Source organism: Rhyacophila brunnea, unplaced genomic scaffold (assembly GCF_057557595.1).
Source record: "Rhyacophila brunnea isolate RB1 unplaced genomic scaffold, BYU_Rbru_1.0 scaffold_15, whole genome shotgun sequence".
NCBI lineage: Eukaryota > Metazoa > Arthropoda > Insecta > Trichoptera > Rhyacophilidae > Rhyacophila > Rhyacophila brunnea.
The window spans coordinates 21,747,979-21,759,045 of NW_028232806.1; the positions used below are offsets into that span (position 1 = coordinate 21,747,979).

At 33.3% G+C, this 11,067-nt stretch overlaps 1 protein-coding gene across 1 annotated transcript in view; it reads right to left on the reverse strand.

Annotated features, from left to right (window-relative positions):
* sano (CABIT domain-containing protein serrano) overlaps positions 1-10,819 on the reverse strand; it is a 555,155-nt gene extending 544,336 nt beyond the window's left edge. Inside the window, exon 1 of the mRNA XM_085942988.1 lies at positions 10,521-10,819. The gene's annotated coding sequence lies outside the window, so the exon portion shown is untranslated. The remainder of the gene's footprint in view (positions 1-10,520) is intronic.
* Between the last annotated feature and the right edge of the window lie 248 nt (positions 10,820-11,067).

Below are 11,067 nucleotides of genomic sequence, written 5' to 3' on the forward strand. Positions count from 1 at the left end.
CGAAGGAAATTCTGAATCCTGGAAGACACTACCTCAGAAGTTTTTTAAGGAGACTAGCAACCACCCTGAGTTGTTAGGCCACCGATGGTGGTTAACAATTTGAATCAGATGCTCCAGTTTACGTGCAACGTCTTTATCTGGCAATGAATAAATGGAGAGAAATTTTAGAAATATTTTAAAACAGCTGTTCATATAAGCATATTACCTTATGCCATAATGTTATATCAAACGTAAATAATGTGGTTGAGCAATATTGAATATGAAAATGAGCTTAGAGAATTTATACCTACGCGTGTCAAATAAAAAGAAATTATATTATTTTGAAAAGTGGCGTAGCGTGCAGCTGTTGAGGTGCGGATTTTGTAACAATAATTGTGATTCAGTGATTCCCAAACTATATGATGTTTATTAATAAATAATGAAAACCTGATTGTCAAACAAAAGGCTGAATAGAGTTAAATAAAGTTAGGTATGTGTACAATGTTTGATTTGACGAACATAATATAATAAAATTAATACGATCGACTGAGGGTATTAGGAGTGTTGATAGAATTTGAATTTAAATTCTAACTATTTTAAATTTTGTACTATTCCATTTGAGTAATTTTTCGCAACCCGGGTTTCGCCTTTCGGCATCTTCATGCACTATATCAAAATTTATTTGCCATTAGTGAGTGCTACAGAAGAGATAATAAGACATAAATGTGAAAGTCAGTCACCATGAGCCGACAGTCCTCAAATTGTTAAATGCGCGTTTCGTTTACGTGACAAACTTTAATGCATATTATGAAACAGGTGTAACAATTGAAAATAACATATTCTTTTATCTCATTTTTTGCCACACTCAAGATTTATGCCTGCTCTGAAAGTCGAAACCTGGATCGAAAACAATTACTCAAATGGAATAGTACACAACTTAAGTAAATCAGAATATATTATAATAGATAAATAAATAAATTGTCAAAATACATTGACTTTGGACACATTCAATGTATTAGAACACAATCGTTTGTAATTCGTCAAAATAATAAGCACTATATATGTGATTATCGGTCGATCGACGTAACCAAACTTTAAAATAACTGTAATTTTATATAAATAACATTTCCGCAATTGAATTCTACGTAAGTACATGCCAGTAAAGATGCATATTGGAAATTGAATTGGCATCTAGGGAACAATATAATATAATAATATAAATACTATAATTTGCGATAGTGGCGCACCCAGGATTTAATATTGGGGGGGGGGGGCAACGAGGAGAATTCAAATTAGTCCCATAGGCTCTTTTTCTTCTTCATATAATTATTTTTACATATTTTCACAATACACGGCGGTATATCTGTACAGTTTCTCCTAGTTTTTATTCAATTGGAGGCATAACGACGGTAACCGTTGAGCGTGTCATCAGCGACTGGCGGATTGGAAGTGACTAACAGCGACCATGCTGGACATTTGCGCCTAGTATGCTAAAACATTACTCAAATATTATCGGCTGTGCTACCCGCTTGGTCTAGCTAGAGTGCTATAATATTTATGCCCAATTCCACAAAAAAAAATGTTCTTTTGACTTACACTACCACCGACTTAGTGGGTGTAGTCGTTCTTTTCGCCGAATGTTTATTGTCGATTTTTGGTTTTTTAATATTGAGGTTCCAAAATATTAATTGAAAATGGACAAAAAAGTACTAGTGCATTTAACCAATACACCAACCTACTCAACACAACACAGCCTAATTTCTCGTTTATCGGTCTTTTGTCTATTGCACTCGGTGTATCTACACCATGGCCCCCACATCCTGAAACGGGCCCTCAGGCTAGGATCTACCATAGGGCCCCATCTACTTTAATAATGGAGCTGTCAAGTATCGACACATAATAATCAGAAAATATATTGCACAATTATATAATCTAAAATGTTTTTTTACTATTAAAGCTAATTTATGATGTGTGTTTATCTCACTTATCTGGTCAACCCGACACGCTGACTCCCCCACAGCCCGGGCCCCCAGGCTAGAGCCCTGTCAACCCTCCCCAGCTATGACCTACACCACTCCGGAATTCGGGTGGACACCGAGATTTTTTTGACAGTTTTATTAAGGATTGGGTTTCTAGAAAAACCCGACATTAGTGTTTCGAATTTTTTATGTTAGAAATTAAAATCATTTTTTGCCGTGTTTTTATTTGTTTGAGCCCAAGTTATAGTTTATTGGCATTCAATTTCAATGTTTAAAATCATTCTGATAATTTTCATGTTTGGGGGGTGCCAGGGCCCCTTGCCCCCCCCCCCCCCCCCGCCCCCCCACCACCCCTGCGTGCGCCACTGGTTTGCGATGTTCGTTGCGGTTCACATAAGTAATAATGTTTCTTCATCAAGTAAGTATCAATAATACTTATTGTACTCACTTTAAGCCAATGACAGTGACGCATTAACTTTCTAATGGAGGTAGCGTCGCTAAAAGCTAGTCCATAGTACCTAATTTCCCATATGCCCATAATATGATCCTCTTAAAATCGAACATGATGATGTAGGTACATATTATATTATTATAAACATATAAAAATAAAATGATTGACATTTTGAGATGCGCTGACTGCATGTAGTAGGTAATGAAAACTCGTTTCACTTGTTTTGGTTACTTTTGTTTTGCGCTCATAACGAAAAGTCTGTCTGTTTTGATGTGACATAACTCTGTTTTTTATGCAATATCTACCGCAGCTCTACATTTAAATTACTTCAAATAAATACTATTGCGTGTTTACTGGATTATAGAAAAAAATAATGGTCCAGTATGTATGTAGCAACTTATGAATCTTTACTGCTTATAAATTATCGAGTCTTATTTAAAATCTTTTTGCCACTTTTTCATTTCATTTTCAATGGCATGATAACTATTTATAGTTTATACTATCAGATAAATTAGATATTTGCTCTCCCAAGGTACAGAACTATTTTAATCATTGATAATGTTATTATTGAAATTGCAAAAACTTTGTGTAACCAAATAGTTTCTAACATTAATATATTTCACATGCGTGGGTGTTTCTTATAATTATTTAAGCTGCTCGGGTGTAAACCATGTCAAGTGACACTCAAGTAAGTTTCGAGATATTGACATTTTAACGTTTCGATCTAAAAAAAAAAAAACAATTTAATCAAACAAATTAAAATGATTCCTATTTTTTTAATTAAGTTTCATTAATTAAAATCATAATTACATTTTCATTTTACAAAAATATATTTCAATTAAAATTTAAAAAAAATGCATAATATATTAAATGATTAAAACGTCTTAAATTAGGCTCTGTTCTTATTGTATTTTTGTCAATACCACTTCATAATATATTATTATTTGTTATTTAAAATCTAAATAATAAATCGATGCTGCTAAAATATTGAAATACCTGCCGACCAAATAATTTGTTATATCCATAATTCGTTAAAATCAATGACATTAATATGGACGAATCATCTGGAAAAGAAAATGATATGATGAAAGGTGATATTGCTATAAATTCCTGATGCTTTTTGTTGGTCTGCCGAATGGTTCGGTTCGAACGGGTTCACTCAAATGAACATTGACATTAGAAACACTGCTCTAACGCCATTACAATAAAGGTCATATTGCTATAAATTCCCGATGCGTGATATCACATAATGGAAATTGCGTGACGTCTACCTATACATGCGAATGCGCGAATTTACTTGCTAGCTATTGTATTGAGTGCGTCGTCCAATAATAATGTCATTGGTTAAAATAAATTAATACTCCACATAGGTACCTATATATTTTTGTTATTAGATTTTGAAAGAAAGTTTAAGGCCACTAATAATTATGTACTTAAAATAGAAAATTACCATTGAATATAGAAAATCAGATTTTCCATTCGTCCAATTTTACATATAACTTACATAATTTTTAAATATCTCAGATATATACATAGGTACTAGAAAAATGTCACCTGTGTCTTCTTAATTACGACGAAATTAGATAGTAGATACCTATTAATATATCTGAAATGACTTACAAATTTCATTAATATTGTCAATCGACTTTTTTGTGATTTGTATAAAGGTTCTAATAATAGGTATTTACTTTTGATTCCTAGCTGACGTCAAAATGTCTAAGCTATTAATTTTTATACAACGAATAGTTCACTACTAGGGATTCCAATCCCGGGATCCCGAGCTATTTTCGATACCTATGAATCCCGGGATTGATAAACATAATCCCGGGATTTCGGGATTGATTTTTTTATCAACTTTTGTGGAAAATAAAATAAAAGCGAAAATATAAAAAATACTTTTAATAAAAAAATAACTACATTAGAAATAAACTGAGCTTGAATGAAGTTTGATTTATATCCATGAGTAGGTTGCCGATTCATTTTATTTTTTCACATAAATTATTAAAAATGGAAAGATTGGAAAAAACAATGCTTCGCACCTTTAACAAAGTAATTCCACCATGATATCATACGTTTTACGGCAGTTTCATATTTGTCTGACTAATTAGATTTATGAAGCGGAAAGGCCATAAGTACGCCATGATTATTATTTGCTTTACTATTTTAAATCTCGCTAATCCATTCATTAAGTCATTACTATCAGAAATAGCAATCTCCTATTAAATTCACATTATTATTTAAATTACAATATTATTTACTCCGTTAAATTTGTGTATTTCCAAGATTAAACGTATACAATATTAACAATAAATGTCTTAAATAGTATAAATTATACTAGATTTATTTTTGACCGATTTTATCAATGTTATTTGTAAATATAAAAATTTTATATTAACAATGGAAAAAATGCCAATACCGGGATCAGTCCCGGGATCCCGGGATTGTCAAATTGTAATCCCGAAATCCCGGGATCAGAATTTTGGCTCGGGATTGGATTCCCTATTCACTACATTCTCAAATCTTGTGATTTTTTTATTCGTTCAATAACAACTATTTTATCACATTTATTGTGGTTTACTTACATCTATATAATATACACTTATATTACAAGTGTTGTTTTTTTTATAAATTACCTACATATTCAACTTTATTATATCACAATTGGTTTACTGATCTAGAAAGACAGTTTTTAGAGGTGACACATGGTAGCCATATGCTCCACTTAGAAGTAAGATATGAGTAAGTTAAAAATACTCTCATTAGTATGTACTTACCTGCACTCTCCGGCAACCCAGTCGATAATAGTATCAAATCGATCGAATGCCGTAAGCCGATGTGGTGTTGATTTTTTTCGTCTTTTTGAAGGCAAATGACCTAGCTGCGTGTTGGATTAGCGGTGAATAGCATCTCTTACAAAACGGTTTACTAAATGGTTCGAATCTTGCAAGGTCCGAGACCAATTTTTGCTTTGCACAAATCTATACTAAACAGAATAATATATGAACCAAGTTTTTTTGACAAGTCAGCTCGTCTTAGGAATGATATTTATCTACTCAATTAGATGATTTGGATTGAACGAATTTAATGAAATAAATAATATAATATGCTTATATTATATAGTATAGTATATTAAACGAAACTACATACTTAATTAGTATTCAAAATAATCTTAAACTACTTGTTTATTCAAATGAATACAAGAATAACAACATATAAGAATGCAGTTTTCTTTATTGAATATATATAATATAAGAAAAATATATTCACGCCGAAAATAATTTGAACCCATAATTATTGCATTGCTGGCGCTATGGCACCTTTATATTATTACCAGAAGAAAACCCCATACAAGGATATACGAAAATATACCTATCGAAATTATTTTTAGGGACTTTATTTTGACATTCATCGTAATTTTAAAATATGCTTCTTGTAAAATAGCAGAATAAATCGTGTAAAGTTCCCCTATAAAATTTTACTTAATCTAATAATTATTTAATTAAACTATAACGTGTATGACGTATAGTAAATATTATTTTCACAATATTATTATTGAAGTCATTCAAATGGTCTTCTTAGGTCTTCTGATAGATCGTTTTCATGCTTTGCACAATGTCCCTCATTATTTTAAGGAACCACCGTAAAATACCTTTAATAATATTCACGTTAATAACTATTTTAGTGAGTGCGTAATGGGAACGATAGCTAAATTATTTTATTATTATTAAGTAATACATACTTTATTTAGTTGAAAACACATTTTAGACCTAGTGGGATTCAAACCCTCACCTTTCACTTTCCACGCGATTGCTATAATATCAATTATTTTACTGATCCAATTATCATTATTAAGATAAATTGTCAATAGAAAGTATGTAACATTCTAAAATCTTCTACACAAGTATATTATTATTTATTATTTAGATACACATAGGGTGTTCAACCAATGTGTGCTACCCGTGCTCACGTATGGTTGCGAGACGTGGACCCTCAACACGAGAGATGTCCAGAGGCTAAGAGTCACACAGCGAGGCATGGAGAGGTGTATGTTGGGCATCACACGAAAGGACCGTAAGATAAACGAATGGGTTAGGAAGCAGACAGGAGTACGCGATGTAATAGACGTCGCCAAACAGCTGAAATGGAGATGGGCGGGATACATTGCTCGCCGAAAGGACGGCCGCTTGACCAATGCCGTCATCCAGTGGTACCCAAGGGGCACGAAACGGCCACAGGGTCGCCCTAAAAGCCGCTGGATTGACGAACTGGTAAAGTTCGACGGAAATACGTGGCAACGAAAGACACAGGACCGAGAGAGTTGGAAGAAGCTTGGGGAGGCCTTCATCCAGCAGTGGATTGACCCCGGCTGATGATGATTTAGATACTACGGTTGCCGACGATAGTATTTTTTAGAATGTACTTAAAATTTGCACTAGCATGGCGGGGGCTGCATTCAATCAAATCAAATAGAAATCGAATTCTAGTTATTCCACGCGTGTTATCTAACCTACTCATTCTAAAATGACCCAAATGTACGGCTGTGACATGTGGCATCTGATCTTGACTTTTGAGCGTTGAATCATAGGGATACACTAGTACAACTGCGTCTCATACACTCGACTGGTGTTTGATGCGTTAATCCTTGCTGATGTATAAGCTCTTCACGCGGCTGCAACGCGTACTCTAGAATTCACCTTAATGGAAGATCCTCTCCTATTCTATAGCGTTGCTATAATAACGATCTACGTGCAATGAGATAAAAGTTCGAATTTGTGACTGCCTCTTGCTCCGAAGCGTGACTGGTTGAAATAAATATAATATAAGTACGTATCTATTAATTGAATGAAATAATCACGAAATTTTATGGTTAACTTACTAAAATAATAAATATAATTCAATAATGTTATTATTAATGTTTAGACGTAACTTAAATACATTTAAAATACAAAATAAAATATTGAACTATGACAATGCGATACACCTACGATGGCCGCGCGACTTAAGCGTCGGCCTATAGCATCGTTGATTCTAGGTTCGAATACTGGATCAGACAAGTACACATATTGTTTTTCAATTTGTGTATGAGTCAGAGTATGGACCTAATAGGTTGAACAAGTGGCTGACATCCATTTCTCGTAAAAACAAAATCTGTTAATACAATCCTCCACTCCGTGGAGGCCCATATTATAATCTTATTAGGATCAGGCATGGTCGAATTTTTTTTTTAAAATAATGCTATATCAAATCTTTAACCACATCATGGTACAATCATGGATGAATTATGTGAAAAAGAAAATAGCCACATAATTTTATTAGTATTCCGTAAAGTTAATTCTACCAGAACATTCCATATCGTTTGTATTATTTAGTAATAAACAGATCAATACAGATGAATGTGCTGAAAAAATTAACTTTAAGTGCATTGTTACTACGTTAATTTGTATCAATCAAATGTCATTTTAATTTAAAATAAAAGATTTTTTTGGAATATTTTATATGGAATTGTTATAAATTGAATTCATAATTATTTATTGTATGTAGTTAAAACTAAACTCTGTCTACATTGCAATAAGAGTGATTCTAACATATTTTTGTAAGATGTTATAATATAAGCGTTTCTGGAAAAATACCTTTTTTTTTGTTCAGATATTGTATGGAATTGTATGTATCCTGTAGATATATCAATGGATATAATACAAACATATATTGCAAGTACGCATTCGTATATATATATATAAATACCTACCTATTATGTAAGTGAGTCGATACGAAAACTCATTGCCCCTGAAACCGGTCAGTGTACAATTCGGTCAGAATGAGACAGTCTTACAAGCGACGGTTTTTTTGGGGTTGAGGCATCCAGACACATCACATAATTCAGAGTACCATGAACTGGTGATGAAGCCGGCCCCTGATTGCTTTCAATTCATTTATCTTGTAACAATAGGTATCCTATAAATCTGCAGATGAACAAATTGATTTTTATTTATGTAGTGGTTTAATTTGCCTGGTTAGCACTGGATCGGGCGAACCGGTTCTTAAAATGTACCTAACATTTTAAAAATAATTACATTATTTCTTAATAAAATTTCTATCTTTGCATACTTGATTCCAATCAGGATTTAATTAGTTCCATTTATTATATTGTGTGAACAATTTTATAAACTTTTGACAATATGACGTCTACAATAGTGAGTAGGTACCTTTACACAATATACTTTCCATCCACCGCTCTCTTTGGCATAACAAACGAGAAGTTATGCTGGGAGAAGTTCCCAAGACCCTGCCTACGAATAGTCTGTACCCACTCAACTGTGCATGATATATTATTTGCTTGATTCTTTAGAAAACAAAACATTGTGGACATAAAAAGTCTAAATTGAAGACGTTCACAACATGAGATTTACATTATAACAAAAATTTTACCCTCACAAGAGAGAAGAAGAGAATATTATATAATAATAATAATAAAAATCATAAGTACAATTTTGTACAGAAACATAAAATATCGAATACAAAATACATAACACATCACCGAAAATATCTACGTCTTTAGGGAGCGCATTTACTAAGCTCGTACCCCTCGCTAATGGTGCCTGATAGGCTTGACACGAGAAAACGGTTCCGATCCAGAATAAATCATGGCTGCAGGTAATTGACAGGCGCATGTAAATTCATATTTTGTCGAGTCGAGATAACAATAAACCTTCTCTCTCACCGTATGATGCCAAAAATATACTAAATTCACTTAATGAAAACCAGATCAAAAGGCAGAAGAGTGTTTTTGGGTATTTTTTTCCTTTCAACAAAGATATTGATATACTCTCAGAGAATGTAGTTATTAGCATTCTACGACCTTGATGTGTAGATGATACGTACTGTATAATATCGCTAATGCCATGCACTATATCTATATTAGACGACTTCGATGGGCAGGACATGTGCAGAGGATATGATGTTGAGCAGAGTATTTTTATTCTCCCTCTTACCTTTTCTTTTAACTGAAACTTTGTGAAGTCTGGGAGGCAGACTTCGATTTCCTGGCTAATTCTATTTCAAAGGATGGGTCTCGTGAGTATCTACATTGATTCCATTTTCCACATAATATGTGTATTATATTATAATCTAGCTGAGTATTAAGCTGTTGAATTTACATTTGCATTCGCTTTTTAAACAAGTTTTTTGCGAGAAAGCAGCCCTTTTCCGAATATTATCTTTATGGGTCCAACAAACAAAAAGTTTATCCTTTAACGGGATGTTAGGCTTGAAATTCCGATCTAATTAAGGTCATTTGATAACATCAGAGACCGTCGCCCAATCCTTTGGAAGTATTGGGCGACTGTCAAGAGTTTCTTCTCTTCGGCGACTGTCAAGAGTTTCTTGCAGACGCTGCAAGGTGTCGATATACCCTATACCTTAGGAATATATGATACTGCATTCGTGCTTAGTAATAGAGCATGTTATCTTAACCTTATTTTTCTATAATAGTACTTAAAACATAGGGCTTTCTTTATTCTCCATATTGTCGTTTTCGCTTCAAAGTAGGTACCTACCTCTAAAAAGTAAAGGTCAATTTTGTTAGCTTTTTACTCAACCAAATGAATACTTACCGTAGACAAACAGCCGTTAAAAAAACATGAATTTTGCAACTGACTGTTTTTATGATTGGTACTTTGCCACTACTCCACCGCGGGTACATATGCGCTGGTAAAATTCTGATAATATGTACAGTATATTTTACATCACCCTACATTTTGTACATATATAATAACAAATAAATGCTAATAATATTTTTATGTTTATAGCGTTATGCAGTATTGGTTATGTTATTAATACTTTGGACGCGGAAGACGCACACGGTGCGTAATGACCAGGCGGCCGATCGATGTAATTAACGTGCATTTTAAAGGGGGCAATTAAAATCTCATTATCTATTCAGCAGCGAAAGTGTTAATAAGGGTTAACTGACGTCTTTTATAAATTGGAGTACTTATCTCTTAATAAATCGTAGTGTGGCCTTACAATACCTTGCTGTCTTACAATAGTATACATGCATATATTGGCTATATTGTACAGGTATCAATATATGGTACCTTTAGGGTATACCTTACCTTTATATATAACCTCAACGGTTGTGTGGTACTGGTACCTCCACAGATCCAAGACTACCGATCACAACACTTCCTTTTACTACCAACTGTAAGCATTACCATCAACCATTCTTCTTGTATTACAAAAACATGGATACTTTACACTGCTACTTCGACATGATGCATTGATAACAAAACAACGAAAAAAAAACTTTACGAATTAACTGTTATTTCAAAATAAAACACGTTAAAACAGGTGTAAAAAAAGTCATTTACACCCCCCTTTAACGACCGTTCATCGCAGCAAACCGCGGAATACTGACTGAAATTTACATGGATTCGAGTCTCGGTGTAAAAACCTGTCTTCGGTCGGGATAATGTACCAAAACCACCTATATAAAATACAAAATACAACATTTTTATAAAAACATTCCATTTCTATCTCATAAAACATAGTACACTAGAACGAGATGTAACAAAATTATCAAGTTTTATTGTGATGGATATTTTGCACAATTTGTTGGTGACGTGTTGGTTGATTTTACAGGTACTCTGAACTCTTTATAGT